Below are 25095 nucleotides of genomic sequence, written 5' to 3' on the forward strand. Positions count from 1 at the left end.
ACAATGTTATCAGTCACAGCTCTTCCTCACCATCTTTTCCCACCTCCTCCTCCTCCTCCACCCCTCGTCTTTTTGTCTTGTCTCTGTGTCGCTTGCTGACTCGGCTGCTGACCTCCACATCTCCTTGCCGCCTCTTGCACCTACTTTTAGTCGATGTGCGCTCGCACGACTTCTTGCACCACATCAGGTTCTTGTTGTATTCCCTTCTGCGCCCTGCCTGCGATCCTTTCTCACTTTCCCTTTCATTTATCTACTTCCTCTCCCCATCTGCCTCATCACTTGATTATCCTGTACAGTCATTTTTCTCCCTTACCCCTTCCCCACTCCTGCAGACTTTTTTTTTGTTTCATTTTGCACCTCTGCATCTCTCTCCCTCCTTCGTATATTGCTCTCAGATCTCATTTGCAGCCCGTGAGTGCAGCGTTGAAGCTTTCTGATGGGCGTGCACACAAAGTTGGATGTAAGGGATCCCTTCACTCGCTGATCGATGTGACCCTAAGAGATGGATCACAACCTGTCCAATTCATTTCATGTGATCTTTCTTTCCCTTTCATTCTCACCTCGCTTTGTTCTCACTCCGCTTTATCTCATATTTTCTTCATAACTGTTGTCGCAATTGATCTTTTCTGTTGTATAAACTATCTGATTGGAGGGTCAAGGTTTGTCTGAATTAAGATTATCCTTATTTGTTTCTCAAGGGTCAGTGTCCTGCAAATGTTTCCTTCAACACACCTGAATCAAATAATCAGGTCATTAGCAGGACTCTATGGTCTATACTCATAACACGGAGGTCATTTAACTATTTGACTCGGTGTGTTGGACCAGGGATGCATCTAAGAGTTGCAGGACACCGGCTCCCCGGAGACTGGAGTGTGACATCCCTGATCTAATGCAACTATTTGCCTTCAGAAGACTTAATTAGTAAATAGATTCCTCCTGTGTGAAATTGAACCTCAGTATAAATCCAGCTTTTCTGTGAGGCCTCAGAGGTTTGTTAGGGAACAAACAGCATCATTAAGGAACACAGCAGATAAATCAGGGATGAAGTGGTGGGGAAGTTAAAATAATTTCCCTGACATTCAATATATCATCTAAACATGTAAGGAGAATGGCACAGCTCCAAACCGATTGGGGAAGCAATTAGAACATTAATCAGAGAAGCTATGACGATATCTGGAGGAGCTGCACAAATCCACAGCTCAGGTAGAAACACTTGACAGGACAACTATCGAACTGCATTCCTGCTTTTTATGAAGGAGTGTGAAGATGAAAGCCATAAGTTCAACCACAGTCACAAAATTAATGCTTTTAGCTCTAATGTAGCTACATTAGGTGTTTACGCCACTAATGCTGGTTGATGCATATTCTACACATAACAAAAAATAGGCTTAATACGCATAACTCAGTCCGCTTTGGTAGCAGAGACGTTTTTCCAATGTGATGCTTGATATCTTTCATATTAAATACTGAGATTACATCTAAGTTCTTAATTTAGCTTCTGTTTGGCAATAAAATCATTTTAGCTTACAGTTTGCGGTATTTTAAGCAATGTAGGAGGCTCAACAAACGTATGAGAAGTGTAATTCATGAGCAACATGCAAAACGCTATGCGCTCTGCACCCTTAATACACCCTAACCATGGTAACACTTGATTTGGCAGCATTCTGCTGTGGAAATACGTGATTCTTGAACCGTGAATCCTTTTCTGTTCACTACTTTGTGTTGGTTTGTCACATACAATTACGGTGAACTACGCTGTAGCATGTTGTTGCAATTTTGCAAAATGCAAACGTTTGTTCTGTTAAATTTAAATGCAATAGCAAATTTAATTCAAGTTTAATCAGTTTAAACAGTTGCCAAAGAACTCTCAAATTTCACCCAAACCTATTATACATGCATGATAATTTAATTTTATAGCAACTTTTCAAAGACTTGTAGTTCTCTACATTCATCATTTTTGAAACCTGCTATCAGATTTCATATAAACTGACTCCAACTTATCACGGTCTGAACACTTCTGCAAATCTGGGGTTATCCGTTTCAGTTTTCCAGCACATCTGAAACATCACTGAAAATCCTTTTTCCTTCCGGCAGTTTTCTATCCTCTGTACTGCTCTTGGTTGTTATATAAAACTTTTAATTCCGATTTTATCTTTTCTTTTCTCCCTTATCTTTGGCTGCCTCTGTGCTGTGTTCGTTGTTCTGCTGCACAGTAAGAATTTCCCCTCTTGAGATCAATAAAATCTCGTCTTACACACTGTACTGCATGAAGGTGCAGGGATCCGTGTTTCTGTGAGCGCACAGCTGCGAAATTTTGCCAGATCATCTGGCTTTAATTTGTAATGATCAACTAACCAACCTGCTACTTGTCTACACATTTTTTTTTTCCTGAATGAATCCATCATTTTACTTTTACTTCAGAAAATAAAATTCCTCTGTGTGTTTTGAGGAATTTGCAATGATCTTCAAACACATGGATGTTAGAGAAATTCTCAGTCTTGCTCTCATGAAGTAGTAGGCACTAAATTAGCCCTCTAGAAACTTGATTTACTCTTTTTCACAGGAAAAGATTAAAATGAAACGGCTAATTGAAGACTGTGATGCACTTCAGAAGTTAGAGAGCAGAAATTGAACAAAGACAACCGTAAAAAGGGGAATTTCTGTTGCCCTGACCTCCTCAAGCTGTGCAATATATCTGTATCTACCTCAGTTTTTTTTCCTTTTTGCTCTTCTATTTTTAGAAATCTCTAGGTAGTCCACCACGCATGAGGCTTTGAGCCTCCAGAGAGCCAGAAACGGACGAATGGAGAGCAGAGAGGGCTGCATGATGTAAAAATATGTGTTGTGAAAGGGTTTGGAGGAGAGAAAAAAACTCCTCACTACCCCCCAAGAGTTGGAGCACAACTCTGCTGCACCTAACGTTACCCAAACCTTTATTTCAGCCCCTGGAAGGTGTGGCCTCTGATTGTGCAGCCAAGTCCAACTAAATATGTAGCAGCTAATAGGTTCAGAAAGATAAATGTCCACTGAGTGTTTTTCAGGGATTCTTTCACACTCATTCCAAACCGGAGCAATTAAGAGATGCTTCGTGCATGACTTAAAAGCTCTAATTTGCCTGAAAGTTTCATTGGATTTCACATTTAAGGCCTAATGTAGCTTTAATTTCCTTGTTGGCCTTTAATTCTCCGTGGAAAATTATAAATGTCAGTCCCTCAAAATATGCTGAGCACAATTAATGATGTTAATAAACTGCATGTGTGCTTGTGTGTGCAGTTAGTCTCCCATCCGCAAATGCCATTAGCCCATAATCGACTTAAATCGACTTAGTGAATGTTGTGGTGTTTGTAAACAAGGGGATTTGTATTAGCTCTCAAAACCCACTTATCATGAGCACAGTAATCCACAGATCTGATTGGGCTGTGGGTTGCTGCGCCGCAAAAAACCAGAGAAACCCCCGACGTCAAAACATCCCGAATAAGTTAATCTTTCACTGCATTTTGGTTAATTCAATTACATAAAGTACTGCACAGAAGTCTGAAATCATCCTCAGGTTTATAGATTTTCATGCAACATTTTAAAGAAATCTCGATCAACATTTTCTCTTTGCTTTCTGAATCAAAGTTTTTGTTTGGACTCTGGATGTTTAAAGATTTTCATTAGAATTTGAATTAATCATCATAAAAGGTTCCTAATCTCAAGATATTAATGTTTTAATTAATCCTATTCACCCAAGATTAAGGCTACCAAAATTATATATATTTTTAATTTAACTATAAGACATAACAGGCAGGTCAGTGTTGACCAATAGAGAAATACACATAATTTTGCAATTTTGCACCTGATATGGGCTTCTGTCTCTTCAAGAAGTTCCTGCTCTTCCTGACACTCTGCCTTCAGCACGTCATCACAACAATGCTACTCGATTTATGCCGTTTATAGCCATTCTTGGGAGCATCAGACTGAGAAGTAGTTAGTAAGACGAGCTCAGCAGACTCGCAGTTCCACCAGCTGTTTGCTAATTGCTGCTGCCGCTAGTCTGGAGGAGCTGAGGGAGGGAGGGGTGCTCTTTGTAGACCGCAGCTTTATCTGCAACCAGCAGATTCCTAATGTAAGTAAATCCAAAGAGAAAGTTGGAGATTGGGCTATACTCGCGCCGAAGTTGTGGAATGATTTGCCCTTGCCTGTCAGGGAGACTTCTTCTTTTTCTGAGTTGAATAGTTTTCTTAAAACACATTTATTTGCTGAACTGTGAGATGATTTGAGTTTGTGACATGGTGCACAGTCCTACTCGAGGAAGACACCAGAATATGGGAGCATGACCATCATAAACCAACCACAATGAAAGGAAACATTTCCCAGTGGATCTATGCTTTTAATGCGGTTTATTCCAAACTCTGACCCTGCCGTCTGAATATTACAACATTTTCACTGTGATTTGTGTGAATTTCAGCCTCAGTTAGCGGTCTGTAGCAGAGGAAAGTGGTAAATGGTCTGGTCTAGCTGTGGCTCATCATCTTCAAATTTCATTGTTTTCAGATTGTATTCCTCACACCTTGATGGAACAAGTAGTTATTTGAGCTACCGTTAGCTTTCATCCTCTCAAATTAGTCGTCTGCCTATTCTCTTCTGATGTCTACAAAGCTGCAGCTCACAGGGTAGTTTCTATTTTTTGAAGTCCAAGAAGATCAGCAGCTTCTGAAACGCTCAGACCAGCATGTTGTACACAAACACAATGTTTAAAGTTAATTTCCAGTTTTTTGTTTTGATGATAAAGGTGAACTTCAGCCAGATGTCTTCAGTCACCCACCAACTTGCTGCTGCATGATTGGCTTATCGTGCCTTACACCTATTGTTTTGTCCTTTTGATGGATAACAAAAGATTTGTCCAAGGAAATGTGCAAAAACAGTCAAAGTCCAACAAAAACCTTTGAAATACCTTCCAGAATACACAAAGAACTGATCCAACTACTTTTAGAAAGTTACAACGTCTGGTTGCTTGGAAGCAAAACCGTTTTGTGTTTCAGCCGAGATGGGATTTCAGCGTCACATTGTTTTATTCTGAAATAAAAAGCTCCGCCTGCCTAATATTGAGGCAGCGCTTCAGCTGCACCAAGATTTCCAGAAACTCACTCTCGCTCATATTGCAGGGCCTGGATATAAGGTGAGCACTTGCATACTGAAACAACCAGGAGCATACCAAAACAGTCTTCCCACACAGTCATAATTATAGGGAGGCCGATGCATAGACACACACACACACTTCCCTGCAGGCAAGAAACAAAAGAACGCCCACGCAGTCTCTTCTTGCATCTGTCGTGTGTACTGTAAGCCCACTCATCCTTTTGATACTATTGCTCTTTAGCCGTATTGTCCTCTTTAGTCAGCTGGAGTGTATCAGGAGGAGGAAGGGGTAAAAATTTCATATAGAAGCGTAGCGCGAACGCAGGAGAGCTTAGCAGCGTGAAATGGAGAGAAGGAGTAGGGGGACACACAAAGAAAATGGTGGGGGATTGCATAAGATGGAGGAAAATAAAAAGCCATTAGTGTAAAGAGCAGAGGAAGAGTGAAATGCAGGAGTTTGAGGAAGATGGGGAAGGAGTGAGGGATGAAGAGTCAGCAGGTATGAATGTGTGTCGTTAAGCGGATGGGCAGAGAAATATGTAAAGGCGATAAACTGGTGAAGGCCGCCATCCGTCACTGTCAGGAAGAGAGGGATGTGAGAGGGAAGAGTGGATTTGATTAGCGAAAGGAAGAGCTGTGTTAAAAATGATTTTGTAAGGTGTTGCCATCCTGATGGAGGAAAATAAGGGGGAGGCAGAAAAATAAGGTCCTCTTTCAAGTTGTTGGCCTTTTGAACTAAACTCCTAGTGGAGAAGCAAGGCTGCATCTGGTTTTGTTTCCACTTGACTTAAAATAGGTCAGTGATGACGGGAGTTGATGCTCACTCCCCTGGGTGACTGATCTCTGTTCAACTTATCCATCTAATTATTCTCAAGGTCTTTGTAGCCTTGGTATTACCTCACCTAAAGCCTGGAAACATGCCAATCGTTTGTTTGGGAGATTTAGATCTCTGAGGAAAATCTTTCTGGGTTTTCTGTCTGATTGTTGACCGTTTTCACAGCAGATCTATGCCTTTGATACTGAGGGATGGGAATATTTATTCAGAAAACAACACAACCTATTTGGTTATTTTGGCCATTTCTAATATACAGCTCTGGAAAAAATGAAGAGCCCCCTGCACAGAACCTCCTGGTTATTCCACCAAATATTGATTTCTCAACTCTTCCTGAGTTAAAACATTAGTATTGTTGTTTCTAAATTGATATACACTCGTTTTCTTTGCTTTATTTGAGGTCTGAAAGAACTGCATCCTTTTTTGTTATTCTGACCATTTCTCATTTTCTGCAAATAAGTACTAAATCTTTGCTTGTAATTTCAGAGACATGTTGTCAGTAGTTCATAGAATAAAATAATGTTCATGTTACTCAAACATAGACCCAGAAAGAGTAAAATCAAAGAATCTGATCATTTTAAGTGGTTTGTCCAGAGGTATATGTGAAGAGGAAGGTTTGAAAAAAATCAGTTTCTTTCTAAATTAAGATATTAAATATGACCACTAAAACTTTTTATATTCCTGAAATGTTGACCTGCTGAACAGTGTCCATGTCCTGCATAGTATATGGACTCAATACATGGTTGGGGCTCCTTTTGCTTCAATGGCTCTGCTGAGGTGTACTGGAAGCACAGGTTGGTTTGATAGCAGCATTCAGGTCAGCTTTTCATCGGAGGGAAACATGAAGTGACATTTCACCCCAAACCATCACCGACTGCATTAACTTTACACTGGACCTATCTTTTATGACACTTTTTTCCTTCAACTTAATTTTCCATTAGTATTAGGGAAGCACAGATGTGAAAATTTGGTCCAATATTTTATACTTCCTTTCAACACTAAAAAAACTACCATCCATTCCTGATCTTCAGATATCTAAACTAATAGCACATGACCAACCAGTTTCCCTCCTGATACACAAACAAACTGCAACAAGATGAAAATAAACCTTTTAGTCTAGTTTTATTTATGGGATAAATATTGACAAGTTAAAGAAGGACTATTTAAAGCAGGTATGTTGTCCATTCCAGATGAATATGTTTGTGTGAACAGCCTGCTTCTGTAGCAATGACCTTTTTATCGCATCGCTGTCCGTCTTCCTCCTGATTATGTAGACCATAACAAATCCATGACATAAGATTTCTGCATTGAAAATTCATTCTGCTTGGTTTCTGGGGAATGTATCTCAAGGAGGGGAGGAAACATAAGTTATTACTGGATGCAGTCGTAAACAGTGATGCAGCATGAGTAGCTTTTTTTTTTTTGACAGCTGCAGAAAATGTAATTGCCTTCCTGTTTGTCTCACTTGCCTGTACCTTGACATCTTTCACAAAAATGGACAAAGTTGGTCATTGAGGCAAAAGAAACATTGACTTAAGAATGTGAAAACTGCTGTATCACCACAGCTGGAGTCCACAAAAACTGTTTTATTCTGATATCCTCGGCTAATTCCTTCTGCGCCGTTTATGTGAGGAGAAAAAGGCAACAACAACAACCAGCTTGTTTCTGTTTGTGTACGATGAGCAAGTGTGAATCTGTCTCACTAAATCCTGTTGGAGCCCATCCTACTTGGAAGATTTCGATAATTGTCTCTATTTTTGGAGCACGGCAGAGTCAGAATATTAAAATGTTTTTGTTTTTCTCGCCTCTTCCAACCCTGATTCACTTCAAACATTAAAAAGGCTCAGAAAGACCTAATTTTCTGAAGCTGGTGCTCATTTTTCCCCTCTCCATTTAAAAACCATGACAGCTTTGTTTTTGGGTGATTTTCCTTCAGCTGGATGAAACTACTTGCCACTGATGTGCATAAAATGAGAGGACAAGAGCGTTTCATCAGTCGGTTTGTGGGATATTAGGGCACTTCTGTCTCTGGCGCTTTATCTAAAGTGAAGTTCTGACTTAAATCTTTGAACTTGGCAACTCTTAAAAGAAGAGCTTGTTTCCTCTTCATGCTGCGTTTGGAGTAAAAACCTAATACTGGTGGAGGCTTTGAAGTTTTCTTCCCTTCTTAAGGTTTTCTTAGATAAGAAAGGCAGTCTTTAATTAACCTGGAATGCTGTGTTACAAACTGTGAAGTCATGAAAGTTGGTTTCTACCTTAAGTTTCTTTTTCTTGGGCGAGAGTACATCAGCTCTTTTACAGCAGTATGAAACGTTGGACTGAAAAGCAGAAGGCAGCGTGACCCTTGTGCTCCGATTTATCCGAGAATCTGTGAACCATGAGGAAATACTGAAGACATTTCTGAGCACTCAACCATGCATGTTGTTTTTCCCCCTCTATGCGCCGTGTAGAAACTTGTACTTGAAGTCAAAACTCACATCTTTGCCCTTTCTTGATTCCACATCATCTCAAACGATTCAGCAAGTCTTGTTAATGTAAACAAAAGGCAAATCAAGATCCAATTTTCCTGCAATTAGTATCTTTAGCAGCTACAACAAAGCAATTAGCTCCAGCTAAATAATAAAAGCTCAGATGGATTTCCCTCGTTGCTTCATATTTGTTAGTTTGAATGCTCCAGGCATTCATCAGTCTGCTGATAAGCAGCTTAAACCCCTCAAATGGCTCCGCTTTTCAGGCGCTTCCCCCCAATCAAGTTGCAAAGTGTATTTAAAGTTTGCATCGTCTTCACGGTTCCCCTCTTCCCAGTCTAAGGTAAATCAGTTCCTGAACACTGTTATTAACGTTATTAACACCTCCATGAGGGTGGCAGGGAATATCCCGCCCTTCATGAGTCGCTGTAATTTTCCCCCGTTGGAAGAGAGCGAACACAAGCTGCAAAGCTTTGGGGATCCTATTTTCCGGGAGGTAAATTGAATTGGCAGCTGTGGTGACTGTGACTGTCTTATTTTAGTAACACAGGGGAAAACCGAGTGGGAGCGTGTCATAATCGTCGAAAAACTGATTGGATTTTTTTTTTCTTTACATAAAATACAGGACAATCCTGAAAGGAGACATGTTGGTGGCTTATTAGTTTAAACTAAACCAGAACGTTGACCCTAAACATACAGCCAGAGCTACAGTAGTTTAAAACAAACTGGTCCAGTCAAAGTCCAGGTCAGTATGCAATTGAGAATCAGTGGCAAGACTTGGAGTGTTGTAGAAGCTAGCCATCCAATCTGACTGAGCTTGAAATATTTTACAAAGAAGAGTTGGCAAAAATTTGTCTAAATGTGGGAAACTGGTAGAAATGTGTCCACAAAAAGTTTTTCTCCAAGGTCAAATGCACACCACAGCAGCTGCGTCTTCATTAACCATAGAAATCGAAATTACAAAAATAAATTTGCTAAATGCAAAGATGGCAATTTAAAAAAAACTTGTATTTTGGTCATTTCTTCCTCTAGGATGAGGTGGCTTTTTGACCATATCAAAATAGATGTGTTTAGCAAAACTGCTATGGAAACACGTTTTTCGCATCACAGAAGTCACACAATTCAATTCAATTCTTATTTAATGGAAACACCGCAATTGCAAAATTGTGTTTTTTTTCAAATCGACTTAAGATTTGTGCACATCTGCAATGGAAACACAGCTAATCATTCATACAAAATTATAAAACCATGCATCATCCTTTGTGTTGATCTGGAACAGAAATTACCAATAAATGTGATACTACAGTACATAATGGAATAAAGTTTGACCAGTAGGCGTAGTTTTCCCCTCTATATAGGAGAGAAAACGGCAGACCAAAGTGTTAAATGGCCCAGCCACACTGCTACACCCTGGATTCCTCCTTTTCTCCTTGTAGTGGAGTCATTTTTCATTGGTTGATGGCTGTCAAATTGAGAGGCGTCTCAGCAATGTTGGGCTTTGTTTATTCCTCACTCCAGATGGCATTCTCATAGTTGTATCTGATTAAATTGCACAGTGGTTTAAGATGGGAGCCAATAAAAGGCTGTAATTAATTGCTGACAGTCTTCGTTATTGCCACATGCTCATCTCTTAATGAAGATGCCGTATTTTGTGAAATGGAAAGAGGGAGGGGGGGATTAATTTTGAATTTGCATATTGTGTCTGCAGAGATTGTCATTTTGATGTGTGTAAGCCTTATTTTGTTAAACTATTTTTGCCATTATTGCTGTCATTTACATATATTTTTGCCTTAGACTTCAACATCTGAGCTGATGCAGCCGCGATCCAGATATATTGATTTTAACTCCCCAGAATAAAACCGTTATCAGCTAAAACTGTATGGAACAAGTTGATTGAATGCTGTTCAGAATTGCCATCTGCATACTTGTGGCATTTTCTAGGGCTTTGAGTGAACATGAGTCAGACATTAGTTTGAAATATGTAGTTTATTACAGATGAATGTTCACTTTTTCAGATTTCAAGTAGTCTCACTCATTGTATGCCACAATTAGGACGATGGTTGAACAGCCGCGCGAGCCATCAGAGGAGGATGTTTTTCTCCAATCAAATCAGCTCAAACCTGCATTTTTACTGCATTTCAAAGATTGCACAGCAAAGAAATTGTAGACAAATGATTATTTGATTCAGTAGTGGTGCAATATTAATATCCGCAGCAGTGGATTTACTGTGTTGTGTAGTTGATCGGATACATGAAAATCCAATTTTTAGTTTTTTCCAATCAAGTGAAACAAATGGGCCACTATTTAACTGGCTGGATATTTAATTTGAACTTTTAAAATTAAATTTTCTTCATATTTACATTTTTCGTCCATTTCCTGTCCTTAAATGTTCAAAGTAAAGGCCCCTAGTGCCACACAAACCTTTACAAAAAATAATAAGTGTTTAAATCACTTCAGAGTTATTTTGATAATTAGACGGTCCAGTGTACCAGATGTACCTGAATGCACTATAAAGCCCTGTCTGATCAGAAGGAACATGAATGCATCGCTGTGTTGCCACGTCTTTTATGCCGTGCCACATTTTGGACTGATTGAATGCTGCAGGCAGCTGGATTTGGACTTCATGTGATTCTCCTGTGACGTCTAAATTAATTTGACATTGTCTAATTTGACTTTAGTGCCAAGCGATCTAGGTACGTTTTTATTTGCTGTTAAAAGATGTGCAAGCTGACATAAAGTTCTGGTTCGGTCCACTTCCTCAACTGTAGCTGCATGAGAAACATGAATATTCTCAACTGGAAGAGTTTAGTTGATGGCTAGGAATCTTCTGTTTTGTTTTGGTGTACCTCTTTAAAGTTCTCTACAGATTGTTGCTTTTCACTCTTAGTTCCTCACATAAATATTTAATTTGTGTTCATGTATGAAATAAGGCTGTATTTGTCTGGTACGTGTGCATAGCGAACTGACAGGGCATTATCGGATATTTTCAAATCTGTGCACCACTGCACCCCTAGAAGTTCACAGCATCTCCCCCCAAAAAATCTGGGAGTTTTTTTCTTGTTGTTTTTGCTTCATTGTGAATATTGGTGCCTCTTTCCATTGAAGATCAACTTTGTTTAAGCTGCAATTAAAGTGTAATTGAATATTATCTGTATAAAACTACAAAGAATGTATTTAATACATTTTGTCCTAAGATGATTCTTATGTGTTTGCAAAAGAATTCCTCAAGATAAAGAAAATACATCAGACTTAAAGACCATTTAATTTTAATGAGGATTTTTCTGTTTTACATGCCGCCATATCTGGAAATAAAATGGTGTTACAACAATGATCACATTGTTGGATATGATTACAACAATGAATCAAGCCTTCAGTCTTTTTTCTAATGTCTTTCTGAAGTTGTTTGCTCTTTCCATATACCAGATATAACCAAAGATGATCCTGAGAGTTCAAAAGGATTAAAACCTGAATATAGACCAACTTTAAATAGACAGACTTTCTTCTTGATCTTAGTTGTATCTCTGCAGTATAAACATGAAGGCTTCATCTACACTAGTTTGATGTTTTTCCTCTGATTGGGATGAAAACTCATCTATTCAGATGGTAATTCTGCATAAATCCCATTTTCTAATCCCAGTAGATGGTGATAATATTCACATTGACCTGGCAAAACCCACCACACATCTGCAGATTGTTTTAACATCTGTCATGACTGGAGCTTTTAGTGGCATTTTGAGGAAAATGAAAGTTGCTAAATGCAGAAAACTGTACTGATAACATCAATGGGTATGCAGCAAAACCAGTGGAAATTAATAAGATGCTTAACTTTGGAAAATGTTTTCAGTCTGCATTAGTGGATGAGATGCAAAGCAGAAAAAGTTATTGGAAAATATCTGGTACTTAAATTTTTTTCTAATTTTTTTCCTTCATTTTCAGTTTTCTCTTCTTTATCTTAGCGCTGAAATCTATCTAGTCACTTCTCACTCTTTTCTAACAGCTTTTGCTGCCACCTTGCCATATTTTCAGCGGGTGATTGTTGATGTGTTTCTCGTGTGCACCTGTGAATGTTTGCATTGGCCAAGGCGAGGACAAAAACAACAAACACGAGTTGAGAGGCAACACTCTAACTGGCCACCTCTGTGCAACATTTTCCGCCTATTCAGAAACCCTGCTGCGCCAATCATACTGGACCCCGATTGGCTTACACGATAGGACGCCGTTTGACAACAGCCACACTTGTGTATGTAGGCGCAGGTTGATGATTCAGCAGGGATCCTGGCTTTCTGAGGGGGAAGTCCTGAGCATGAGAACAAATACCCAATCACCAGCCTGCATCTAGCACAGTAGGTCAATGACATACCAGCCAGGCCTTTGAATTGTAGTGATGGATGTATTGATTGATGCTACAGATGGGCAAACAACACTTGTGCACGTATACCTCCTTTCATTAATGCTTTTCTTCTTTTTTCTTGTTTTTTTTCCCCCTATATTGCTCACATCCATTTGCTTTCATCTCCCTGTGAAACAAAGGGGTGTATAGAGATGCAGAAGATCAGAGATAAGAGCTGGGAATAACACAAACATCCTTAGAGGGGAATGGATGCCTGTGGCGTCTGTATCGAAAACATGCTAAATGATTTCTCGGCTGAGGCTTGTTAGCATTGCACGCGTTTGATCGGAGGCCTTCCTCCGCCGTAATGAATCACAACTTTTACTGCAACTCGACACAGAACGCTTTCTTGCTGCTCTCTCCTTGATTTGTGACAATAATAATGCCGAAACAATGCGGCAGTTCATCCAGCCTGCGGTGTTGTTGGTTTCCCTTGAGCTTGTTGACTTTTGCACGTCAAAATGCAAATGCTCAGCATTGCTGATACAAGCAGAAAACACGGAGACTCAGACTGTAAGTGTGGCAAACGAAGTACAAGCTGGTTTGCTCTGACAGTCGTCACCCACGCTGCATTCAGCACCGTGATTCACTCGAGCATCTTCAGCCCACATCTGTTGATGTTGATAATGCAGGAGAACACATGTGCTTCCAGACGTATGGTGCAGAATTTAGATGCATATAACTTTAAATTTGTCTCCTTACACATGGCTATTAACTCTCCCCTCCTTTGTTTAGGTGTCCTGTAGAAACTATCAGTTTTTGTGCTGCCAATTATCTGGGACATCTCGTCATGTCTCTTGGGTGTTTAATGTGAGCCTGAGTCAAGTTTTGCCTTTAAAAGTCACGTCTGTCAAGTCTCACTTGAGGTTTTTAAAAGGCGAGTCTTAGTCGATATACAAGTCGTTAAAGGGCGAGTCTGAGTCATGCTTTGTCTTTAAAACGTGAGTCTGAATCAAGTTTTAAATCTTTATGAAGTCTATGTGTTTTGAGTCTTTGAATGTTGACATTGATCCAAGTATTGAGCTCATGTTTCTTCAGATTTTTTAAAGATCAAGTTGGAGTCAAGTTCCTAGTTTCTAAAGTTTAAAAACTTGACTCAGACTCAACATTCAGAGGGTGAGTCTGAGTCAAGTTGCTAGACACAAAAGGGGGAGTCCAAGTCAAGATTTTAGCTTTAACAGAAGAGTTTGAGTCAAGTTCAAGTCTTTACAAAGTGTCTGGAGTTTCTCTTGGGGAGTCAAGTAAATATTTTTTGTCTAAATATTAAGAAAAATCCAAGTTATGAGTATGTAAAAGTAAGATAAAGTCCATTTTATAGACCTTAAATGACTGAGTTAGGGTCTAGTCTTTGAAGAGTCAAGTTTTTGATCTTTCAGAGGGCAAATCAAATTTAAGTTTTAAATCGTTACAGGAGAAGACCTAGTCATTTCAGACGTTTTCAGAGAACAGGTCAACAAAAGAATCAAGTCTCTCTTGAGTTTTTGAAGTCATTCAGCTAAATTTTTCATTTTGAAGAAGTTAAGACTGAATGAAGTCTCTAAGTCACTCAAGTTTTCTCTTCTTTGAAGGTGAATCAGAATCCAAATTATTTTAAGGTTTTAACTGACCTGCATTCTGGTCAGCCATGTAGGATGTATTCTCTTGAAGGATATGCTAATCTGGACTTTTCAGAAATCTTCAGATATCACAGATTTCTTTTTCCACCCCCTGTTGTCCTTCAACCCGTTCTCTCCTCTTGTGCGACTCTTCCTTCCTCTAACACCCCGTTGCTTCGCTCTCTCTTTCACACTTGGCTCTCCCTCCATTTCTCTTCACTCTCATACGTCTCCTTCCACCCTAAAACCAATCTGCCGTCTGTCTCCAGCGGTTGCGTAGTTACGGTTTGTTCTGCTCATCAAGCGCCCGCTGTGCATAAACAGTCTGTCAACAGTTTAATTACTCATCCTTTCATCCTTTTTCCCCTTACTTTCTGCTAACACACATCCTAGTTGCTTCCTGCCGTTTACAGCGGAGCTTCCTGGTTGCTCCCTTTCAGTTCTTCACTTCCTTTAAACTTTGGCCTTGTCCTTTGTTTTCTGCCATGCCTTTCCTCATTCCAGCTGGATTTTTAGGTCTAACTTATCATTTAACATTGATCCATGTCTCTGTCTTCTCTCACTGATGTATTATCACTACACTTCCTCTGTTCCCTTATTTCCGTTTGTCATTCCTCCACTAAGGTGTCATCTCTAGCCTTGTCTTTCTGTTTTGACCCTTCCCCACCCTTTGTTTCCCCTTCTCGTTGTCTTTAAATGTGGCCATCAAGAGTCCAGCCGCTTCTCATCCCACCATTTGCTTCCAGCTAGGCATCCCCATATCATTGCTTCAAATATCCTCCATTTCCCTCCTTGATTGAAAGCTGCTTAACTCATGAAGGTGTCTGACACTTCACAGCCCTCGTCCATCATCCCCGACATCTAATCACCCGTCTGCCATGGTCGGTTTTGTGTAATTATCCACGAATGTCCGCTGCCATCGTGCTCAGCCACACTTTTTTGATCGCTTAATCAGACTGTCCCTCCTTTCTTTTTCGCTTTTTAGTCATAAATTAACAATAATTAGGCTTCCTAATGTGCTGTGAAGCATTGTGCGTGAGAGCGGGAAGCGTTCTGAGCTAGAGGGGTTTATGAATCTGCAGAATATTGGCCTCAATTTTCTATGGCAAGGACCCAAACGTTTTACTTTACAGGCTAAAAGAAATTGCAGGCTTTGTCTCTTAGTCTTTTTTCCAGCAGATCCTGTCTATCCCCATACATTTTGCTTCTTCACCCATCTCCTCTTTTACTTTCCAGTCTGTTCATGTTGGCAGGCCTCCTGCTTTGCACAGTGTGCACCCCATCTGCTGCTTTCCCCCAACTGTAGCCCATGAAAGGTGGGCACCCCTGGTAACAACAGGCCACCCGGTGCATCTGCAGCATAATTGAGGGAATGGTTCTTTTATGGAGCTTTCACCGTTTGAACCAGAGGAGTCTCTCTGCTGCTCTCTTTTCTCGCTGCACTCATTAGCGCAGGAGCACAGAGCAGTTTTAAGATTATGATTTGGGTAAACGGAAATCAAAGGGGCCTTTTTGTCACACTTCAAAAGATTCAGCTAGTCCTTCTGCAGAGACTCGGGTTTGAAGCAAGAGTCAAAGATGGAGTGAATGGTTCTGGGTTTCTAAGTGGGGTGAAAGAGGAAAACGATGGAGCGTATTTACCAGGTCTGGACAAAATGAGAAAGAGAACTCCATCCATCCTGCTGCCCTTCATCCTGTATTCATCTGTCTTTTAATTTTTGTAATGCCCATCCATCCATCAAGCTGTCCTACCATCCATCCATCCATCATCTGTCTGTCCGTCCATCCATCCATCCATCCATCCATCCATCCATCCATCCATCCATCCATCCATCCATCCATCCATCCATCCATCCATCCATCCATCCATCCATCCATTTATAGTAAACAGTTTCTCAGATAAAGCTCAGATTTCTCTGCCTCGTCCTGTTGGTTCCTAATAACCTGTAACTGTCGTTACTTTTTAACAGACTTTGAGATCATCTAGAACTAAATGTATCCAATGGTGTGATGGACAGATCTCATTCGGTCCTTTCTTTTATCCCTTTAAGCTTTATTTTAGCATTAAAAACTATTTAATGTATCTTGTCCTAATCTTTCCTTTTCCCTCTGTTTCTTCCATTAAATTGCATCTTATCACGTGACGAAGCTCCATTCACTAAATCTCACTCCTCCCCTGCCATCCTTTCATCAACCCAATCTTAACCCTCACTCCCATGTCAACCCTCCCTCTTCATCCCTATCTGTTTCTTTCTCATCGCTTGCTTATCCTCCTCCCGATCCAGTCAGCCTGATCTCATGTGTCAGTGTGCCAAATCTGCCTGTGTTTGTGAGCAGACGCGGCTTACGTAAAGAGCCTGAAATGAAGGGAGGTTAGAGCACAACAATCGCTCCTCTGCCCCGCATCCCTCCATGCTGCCTTCATACATGCAAGGCGCCAGGTGAGATTACATGAAGGCCTAGGTGATGAAAGCCACGCTGAGACGCGCCTATTGAGTAATCCGATACAGGACAGCTGGCTGACACACAGTTGAGTGTTAGCATGGCGTGGGGTAAGAAAGAGGGGTGTCAGAACCGCGGCGGAGTGATGAAAGCTTACAGTCATCTGTGCCATATGTGAGATTTGAAACTGCGTCCTTCAGTCTGCATGCACTCAGTTTGCCTCCTATGCTTCTGCTACAAATGCACATCTGTTCATTATTCACAGTCCCTGAGTGTGTTTGTGTGAGAGACAGAGCGGTTCCCTTGCCTCTGTGCCCACCACATTCATGCACTTAATGATTCAGCACACAAGGACTAACCATGCAGATATGGATTTTAATCTGCTGGACCAACATGTGCTCAGTCTTTCTGCAGGGCCTGGCAGAAGTGTACACACCCTCAACTTAAAAAAAAACAACTAGAATGTGTTTCATTAAGAATTTATAAACAAAGCAGTACGTAAATGTGAAGGGGAAAGACGGCGATGCATAGTGACGACCTCCCTTGGCTGCAGTTATAGCCGAGTGTGTTTTTATGGTGCGTTATTACCAGCTTCGCTCATCTGGGAACTGAAACTGTTCAGTTCAGTCAGATTAGACTAAAAGCAACTGAGAACCTCAATCTCCAAGTGTTGTCTGAGATTCTTGCTTGGATTTAAGTCTGGATTTGACTAGGCTGTCTGGCTGCCTGTTTAGAGTTGCTTTCTATTGGCAGTCAAAACAGCATGATTCTGCCACTACCAAGTTTCACCACAGGGACATGTGAAACACATGATTGTGTTTTACATGATGACCAAAATGGTCCCCTTCCCATAAGTACACATTTCTAGATTTGGGCTACATGCACACTGCAGGTCTTGATGCTAAATTCTGATTTCCTTTTTTTAAATTTTTTTGATCATACCATCAATTCAGTCAGACTTGTGTGAACGGTTTACGACCCCAAAGCGACCCTCTTGAACAGAAGAAGTTGATTGTTGAGCAATGGGAGCTGACAGGATTGTCACAAGATAAAGGAAGCTAATAAAAAGAAGAAAGCTTCAACCATTGTTTATGTCCAGATTTATAGCGTCTTACTTGTCCTGGAGCACACTTATGTCTCATGCCAACAACACAAGGTGGATTAAATGCAACTTGACTGCAGGCACTTGAAAACAATTGTACACTTGTCTGATTTAGTATCACATATTACGTTGAGCTTTTCAGCCAGGTGAAAAAACCGTATTTGGGTCACGTTCACCAGCTGTGAGATTCTAGCCCAGGGGTGGGCAACTCCAGACCTCGAGAGCCGGTCTCCCGCAACTTTTAGATGTATCTCTACTTCAACACACCTGAGTCAAATAATGAGGTCATTAGCAGGACTCTGGAGAACTTGACTGCACTTAGGAGGTGATTCAGCTGTTGGATTCAAGTGTGTTGGACCAGGGAGGCATCTAAGAGTTGCAGGACACCGGCCCTCGAGGACCAGGATTGCCCACCCCTGGTCTAGCCTTATAGTAGTCATGTCAACCGATTCTCCCACCCGAGCTGTGGCTCTCTACACCTCCTCCACTGCCTCTTGGCCACATCCCCAATCAATGCTCTACAGTTAACTTCTCATGCCATGAATGTGACTTCACATCTTGTTTTCAGCATGAAAACCGTATGAATGCTCCATACGGTTTCCATTTTCTGATTGAGAAGTGGACTTTATAATCTAAACCTGCTTTAAATGTCCCTACAACGTCCAGTCTGATGTGTTCCTTGGTCTACATCAGTGGTTCCCAAAGATTTTCTATAAATCTATAAAGATTTATAGGTTACAATAAAATCCCCCCCAAAAAAGAAAAAAAAATCAACTGGGCACACACATCGTTCAACCAGACTTAAACCTATACACATATTTTGTTTTTATACTCCACTGAAGTTTATTTCACACTTCAGGTTGCAACAAAACAAACTACAAGCCTTCTTTTCAGTGAAACACTTTTGTGTAACTGTTTTTTTTCATCCCTAGTGTTTCCTGTGCCCCTCCCCCCCTACTGCAATGGCACTGCGCCCTCACCAGGGGGCGCACCCCACACCTTGGGAGTCACTGGTCTCCATGATGCTGTTTCTTCACAAATGTTTTCTAACAACCCTCTGATGTTTGCATACTGAGATTAAATTACACGTTATATGACTAGTTCTTAATAAGGAGACTTCTGATAAGTTTTCCACTAGATTTTATTTAGGGGCGTCAGAGTAAATGGAGCTGGATACAAGTGCATGCCAGAATTATTTGATTTATACTTTTTTCTTCCATTTCACAATTATTTACTATGTCATGTTGGTCAATCTTATGAAATCCAAAACAAAATGTGAAAAAATTGAAAGAGCATGAATCTTTTTTCAAGGTTGTGTGTGTGTGACGCTCCGTTGACGTTACCTTTTCCGTCTGTGCGCCTCTATAATCCAAATCAGCTCCACATGTTATCCAGGTTTAGGTCTGTGTGTTTTGTGTGTGTGGATGAGGATGTGTGTCAGTGTTGAGCACAGATCTCGCCTCAGGTGTTTGTGCTGATACGAGGCCAGCCCAGGGCTGGGCGGGTTGTGTTTTTACTGGTGAAACCTGTCCCACTCACTCCTCCGCACAGCAAAAAGGGAAAAGGCTGATGTAGGTCAACCTCTTGAAATCAGAGAGTTGAAGAAATCCCAATCCCACGATATCCGCTTAGGTTTTTATAGACTGAGAAAAACCTGGAAAATCCTGATTTGCTTGCTTGATTCCGGCGCCGTATTCCAAAAATTTGAAGAGATCCAAGAATCCACTTTGCTAAAAATCCGATTTGTGGCGTCTTGATGTGATTTCCTCCTGGCCGTGCTCAACTTTGCTTCTTCCCTCCTGGTTTTCATTCCTGTTCATTCTTTGTCTTTTATCTTTCATCCCCTCCACTTCCAGCTGTGATTTCCTGCCCGCTCGGTGCGATGCACATTTACTCCCCGACTCTGACTTAGTCGTTCCTCATGACCTTGGGTGGAAATTGAGGGAAGCGGGATTGTCGAGACGGACGTATCGTTAGAAATCTGAAACAAAAGACGCGTGGACAGTGTGAAAATGCTGAAAACAAGATGTGCAGTCACATCTTTCACCCCAACTTCCCCCTCCTGTCCATCTCCCCTCTCTCATCCCAAAGGATGCAACTCAACCTCACCCTCCCTAACCCCCGTCACACCTCCTCCTCTTCCTCACCTCTCCTTCCTCTCGCTCCCTTTCACCTGTCTGTCAGAAACAATCAATAGCTGCGAGACCCTCTTAATGCTCCTCAGCGGGCTGCATTGGCTTATTGCTGCACAAATGCATTCGTGCACGCACACGCGTGGTCGTGCAACACTTTCACACACCTCCACAGTCGCTGCCACCACATTCAGTAAGTAGTCATGCAGTGATACTCTTGCACACACGCTGCCTCTTTCTCCCTGTCAGCACACACACACACACACACCCACACAGCTTAATGAAACAACTGAGCTATTGATCAGCTCCATGAATGTCAGACAGTTCAAAAGTCCCCCACAGCCTCCCACCCTCGCTGTTTGCCTGTCAATCAATTTCCAAAAACCAGCTCTGTTAAAAAAAAATAAAAAGATCTCGTCTATGCAAAGTGCGTTACATCTGTGCGGTTTCTCTGCTCCAAACTGAGTAATCTGGGATGCATTTGTTTCCCGCTTGCTTACTTTCCTCTTTGGCAATTCCAATTTAGCTATTTAAGCGATAATATCGTCCCTCCATCCCTGTCTGACATGCTCTCCCGGGCTTTCTGTGATGAAAAGGTGGAATTACTAACCTTGTTTTCTGGATCATTCCTCCGTGACTCCTGGAGCAGTCACATCTCTCCGTCTCCGCGCCTCTCGCTCTATCTCAGCTCCGCAGAAAAACACCCATCTCTCTCTCTCACTTTCTCTCTCCCCCCTCTTCTTCGTTTTTTCCCTCTCTCTATCTCTCTCTGTCTATCCCAACACCCCTCCTCCTCCTCCTCGCTGCTCTCGCCCCTCAGTCGGTCTCGACAGCTGCAGCAGCGCTCTGTCTGCCTGCACTGACGCTCTTCCGTCAGGCTGTGGGCTGATTGAATTTTAAGTCATGTTAATCCTACTGAACAGGTACTGAATGAAGGAGGAGACGAAGAACGGAGAGAGAGAATAACAGGGACACAGACGAATCACAAACCTCCGCTCTCCCTCTCCAGGTTTTTTTTCAAAACTTCATCCTACTCTTCCTCATTATAATTTCATCCGTCTTCCTGTCCTCTTGGTTTTTCCTTCGTATTGTTGATTGACTTCATCCTCATGTGGCGAAGAAGAGCGTTATTCCCAAGTCAGAGCAAAGAAAAGGCATTTGTGATCCGTCTCCGCAGCACCAAGCTGAAAGAATGCACAAGAGAGGGAGGCATGAAGATGAGGAGCATGAGGGACGCTGGGACGAGGCGACGAAGGGTGGGGAGGAGGGTGTAAGAAAAGAGAGAGAATCATGAAGAAGAGGAGAGATTAGGTGAGAGGAAGAACTGGACTCAGAGGAGGAGAAATTGAAGCTCGGAGTAACAGACTGCGGAGCAGAGGAGCAAATTACATTACTGGGATAATTTATTCCACAATTACAATAATTTTGTTGCTTTAGATTAATAAAAGTCAAAATTAAGAAGTGTTAGCGGAAAATAAGATTAACATTTTGCCTTTAACGTAAGATTTGAGCTCAACGTCATGTGAGGCACAGAAACGTTGCAGGAATGTAAAAGTAACACAAAGAAGGAAAAATTTCGACTTTTTACTGGAGAAACGAGTTGGATTTACATTCATTACGAGCTTCAGCGTGCATTTAAAAATCTTACATGACAACTTTTGATGGTTTTAGACAAAAAAAAATATAAAGATGAAACATCTAAAGATTTAGGTGTCAACAGGCAGAATTACAGTTTTGGTCGGAACATTATGAACGGCTGAAATGAATCAGTATGAAAATAAAAAACTTCACTGATTTAAAAGAAAAACATGAATTGGATACAGTGGACCTGTTCCTGTTTGCAGATTCATGTATTTGAATAATCTTGATTATTTGCAGAAGATTTGCCTATTGTGAGATTTTTCTAAAGAGCGTATTTAAAGTATTTGAAAGAAAATTCAGCTCAGGAATTCACTAGGTGCAATGCTGCTTGACATGATACTGGCTGACATTTGCAAAGCAGCCAATCATGTTGTGCTTTTTCTTTTCTTTGGAGCTGATTGGCTGAACCCCCAAGAGCGGTGATAAAGGAAGCCCATGCTTTTTTATCTCTAACTGCCTTGAATACCAGGAATCTACTGTATGAAAGGTTTATTGTGGATTCTTTTTTATTCGGTCGTGGTCATAATTGTGGCTCATACATCCCCACTAATATTTAGTTGCATGTCCTTTACCAAGTTTCATGTCAATAACAGACTTTATCCAGTCGCCAACAAGCTTCTATCCTCATTCTTGTCTCATTTCATGGAAGCATGAGTTCATTAATTCGGTCGGGTTCCTGGTACAGACGGTTCTTTGAAGCATCTCTCTTAATACTACCCTATCTTATCCAGAACCACCTACGAAGTGTTTCTGTTTGTTGTCCTGTTGGATCACCTGGTTGCATCCTAAGTTGGAGAATTTGAGGATAGTTGTCGTCTTAATTATTCTATTGACTGGGCAGAATCAAAAATCCCCTGAAAGGGATTTGACTTGATTGGCTTCCAATCTCATTGGTGCTTGAAGAAGTTTTGGAGCAAAAGTATTTACTGTTCGAACTCATGCTAGACTTGAGTGTTTGAAACGCATAGTAATAAAAATAAACAAATGTTTCAGTGTTATCATGGGAACAACTCAAACATGTCTGAAATGAAGTAAAACCATTTCCTCTGACGAAATGGGTCTCCTTTCCTTTATAGCGGAAAGCTATAGCTAAAAGCTAAGCTAATATTGGTTGAACTGAGGATCTTTGAATGTGTATTGGTTCAGAAAAAAACCTGATTGAATAAATTTACTATTTACCTCATGAGATCTCCACTAACTTCCTATAAATGTTGCAAACAAACCTTTTTATGCTGGCAGAGAAACTACCAAGTGGAGCACCTCATGTTCTCTCTTGCCAGCTTTTTACAACTTTTAAAGTTTAGTAAATGCAGAAAAGTCTGGTATGAATTCACATTGATCCACAAAAAAAGCTTTTTAATGGACTACAATTTGTAAAACTTTCAAAAGCATAAAATATTGATATGAAAACTCTTTGGAAACCTTGAACTTTCAGTTGAATGGATTGAAGTGAGCATAGCTGCTTTGGCGCTGAAAGTTTTTGTTTCACTTTTGATCTGGTAAATTTTTATCATTCTTTTGAGCTTTGGGTCCTAATCCTGCTGAAAAGATTCAAGACCTTCGCTTCAAACCAAGCTTTCTCAACTCTTTGCAGCACATTTAAATTTCAAATGGTAATCTGCTGATTTAATTTGTTCCTTTTGATAGATTAAATAACTTCCCCACCAGGGGCCCTGCAGGATGAAGATCTACTTCACTTCCTGAGCTTCAGTGGCTCTTTTGTCCCAGAACATTTTCACTCTAAAGCCTGAGACACATATCTTAGAAAGTTTGTGAGAATTTGTCTTATTTTGCTCCTCTGTTATTGACAGGTGATATACAGTATCTTTGTTCTTCATATTTTCCCACAATCAATACTTTTATGTTGTCAGCTTTATCTGATTGCTGCGTCCTGAATTGATCTTGTTTTTTATTTACACATGAATAATGCAGCAGTGCGTTGCAGGACTGAGGTGTTTTATTGTTTTTGATTCAGAGCCATTGTGATTAGTTTTAATGAGATTTTTTAATGTTCCATAACATCCATTATCTTCTGCTCATATGAGTTTTGGTCCTAGAGGAAACAAGCATCCTGCTAGTCAGCAAAACGTTCCCCATGAGAGATCCTGACACCTTCCAGAAAGTTCCTCTGCTGTCATTCCACAAAATATAATATGGTCCAAAAAAAGGTCGCCCTTTGAATTTAGCCGAGCAAACAGGTTCAAGCTTCCTATTGGATAATTACTGCATTGACTACTGTCTTCCAGCTGTCAAGATAATGCAACGATTAGCTTCTCATTAAGCAACCATGTGGAAAGATGCGTCCTGCGTTTGTGGAAACGATATTGGTGTGTTTAAGAAGGGAAAACATCTAAAGAGAGGCACAATCGACTAAAACTGGGTTGAGAACTGTCCAACGAATGATTATAAACTGGAAGGAAATTGGGAAAACATTGTCTTTGAGGAGGAAATGCTATCATAAAATAATCCTGAATTATCATAATCTGATCAAATAAACAGTCTGTAATATCGAATTGAATAAAAACAACAGTAGAACTCAAGGCTATTCTCATCAGTGAAAGTTAGAGCATTACCACACAGTGTGTGAGACTGAGCAGCTGGGTAGCCTTAAGAAAACCGCTAATCATTGACGCTAACTGGAGAAAAAGGCTACAATTCACAAGAGAGCATAAAGACTGGACTTCAGAGTGACGGAAAAAGGTCATGTGATCAGATGAGTCCAGATTGACTCTCTTCCAGGATGATGGGAGCATCAGGGGCAGAAGAGAGGCAGATGATGCACCCAGTGTCTAATGTGGGAGCAGTGTTATGTGGTTATTGCAGTTTGTCAGGTCGAAGTTCAGCAACATTATGAACTTTGACCTTTGAGGTCATTAAAATGACCAGGTTATTCAATCAATAGATTATTTCTTCCCTGATGACTTGGGGTTACGCCAGGATGATCATCACAACCTTCATTGGGCTAAAATTGTGAAAGACTGGTTCACTAGAGCTAGGGATGCATGATATTGGATTTTTGGTTGATATCTGATATGCCGATATACTAAAACCCATTTGTCCGATGACCGATACCAATACTGATGGTTTTTTTTCCTTTACCTACTTACTAAAACTGTCCTACTCTACTGTGAATTAAAATACTGCATTATCTTTGTCAATTTAGCCTGCTACCAAAAGAAAAAGCTAAAAAGGAGGCTGAAAATGATGCAACACTTTTAACTATTATGTTTAATGTCAAATTTACTCGATACTTGCTCTCTAATACAATGACAACACTCAAACAGTGCAGATTCGACATTGTGCTGTGCTGCAGGCATCATTGTCACTGGTTTGTCAAATAAAAACAACACCTTTCATGTCGGTGAGTTATTT

At 40.7% G+C, this 25095-nt stretch overlaps 2 protein-coding genes across 3 annotated transcripts in view; one reads left to right on the plus strand and one right to left on the minus strand.

Annotated features, from left to right (window-relative positions):
* LOC116733301 (leucine-rich repeat and fibronectin type-III domain-containing protein 4) overlaps positions 1-21766 on the minus strand; it is a 53796-nt gene extending 32030 nt beyond the window's left edge. The window contains exons 1-2 of one of the 2 annotated variants that reach the window (XM_032584101.1): positions 20693-21766; positions 19294-19931 (exon numbers count right to left, since the gene is read on the minus strand). The gene's annotated coding sequence lies outside the window, so the exon portion shown is untranslated. The remainder of the gene's footprint in view (positions 1-19293; positions 19932-20692) is intronic. The other variant, XM_032584100.1, reaches the window with a different exon arrangement.
* pcxb (pyruvate carboxylase b) overlaps positions 1-25095 on the plus strand; it is a 378906-nt gene that overhangs the window by 230209 nt on the left and 123602 nt on the right. The gene's annotated exons all lie outside the window — the stretch shown is intronic.

Source organism: Xiphophorus hellerii, chromosome 14 (genome assembly GCF_003331165.1).
Source record: "Xiphophorus hellerii strain 12219 chromosome 14, Xiphophorus_hellerii-4.1, whole genome shotgun sequence".
NCBI lineage: Eukaryota > Metazoa > Chordata > Actinopteri > Cyprinodontiformes > Poeciliidae > Xiphophorus > Xiphophorus hellerii.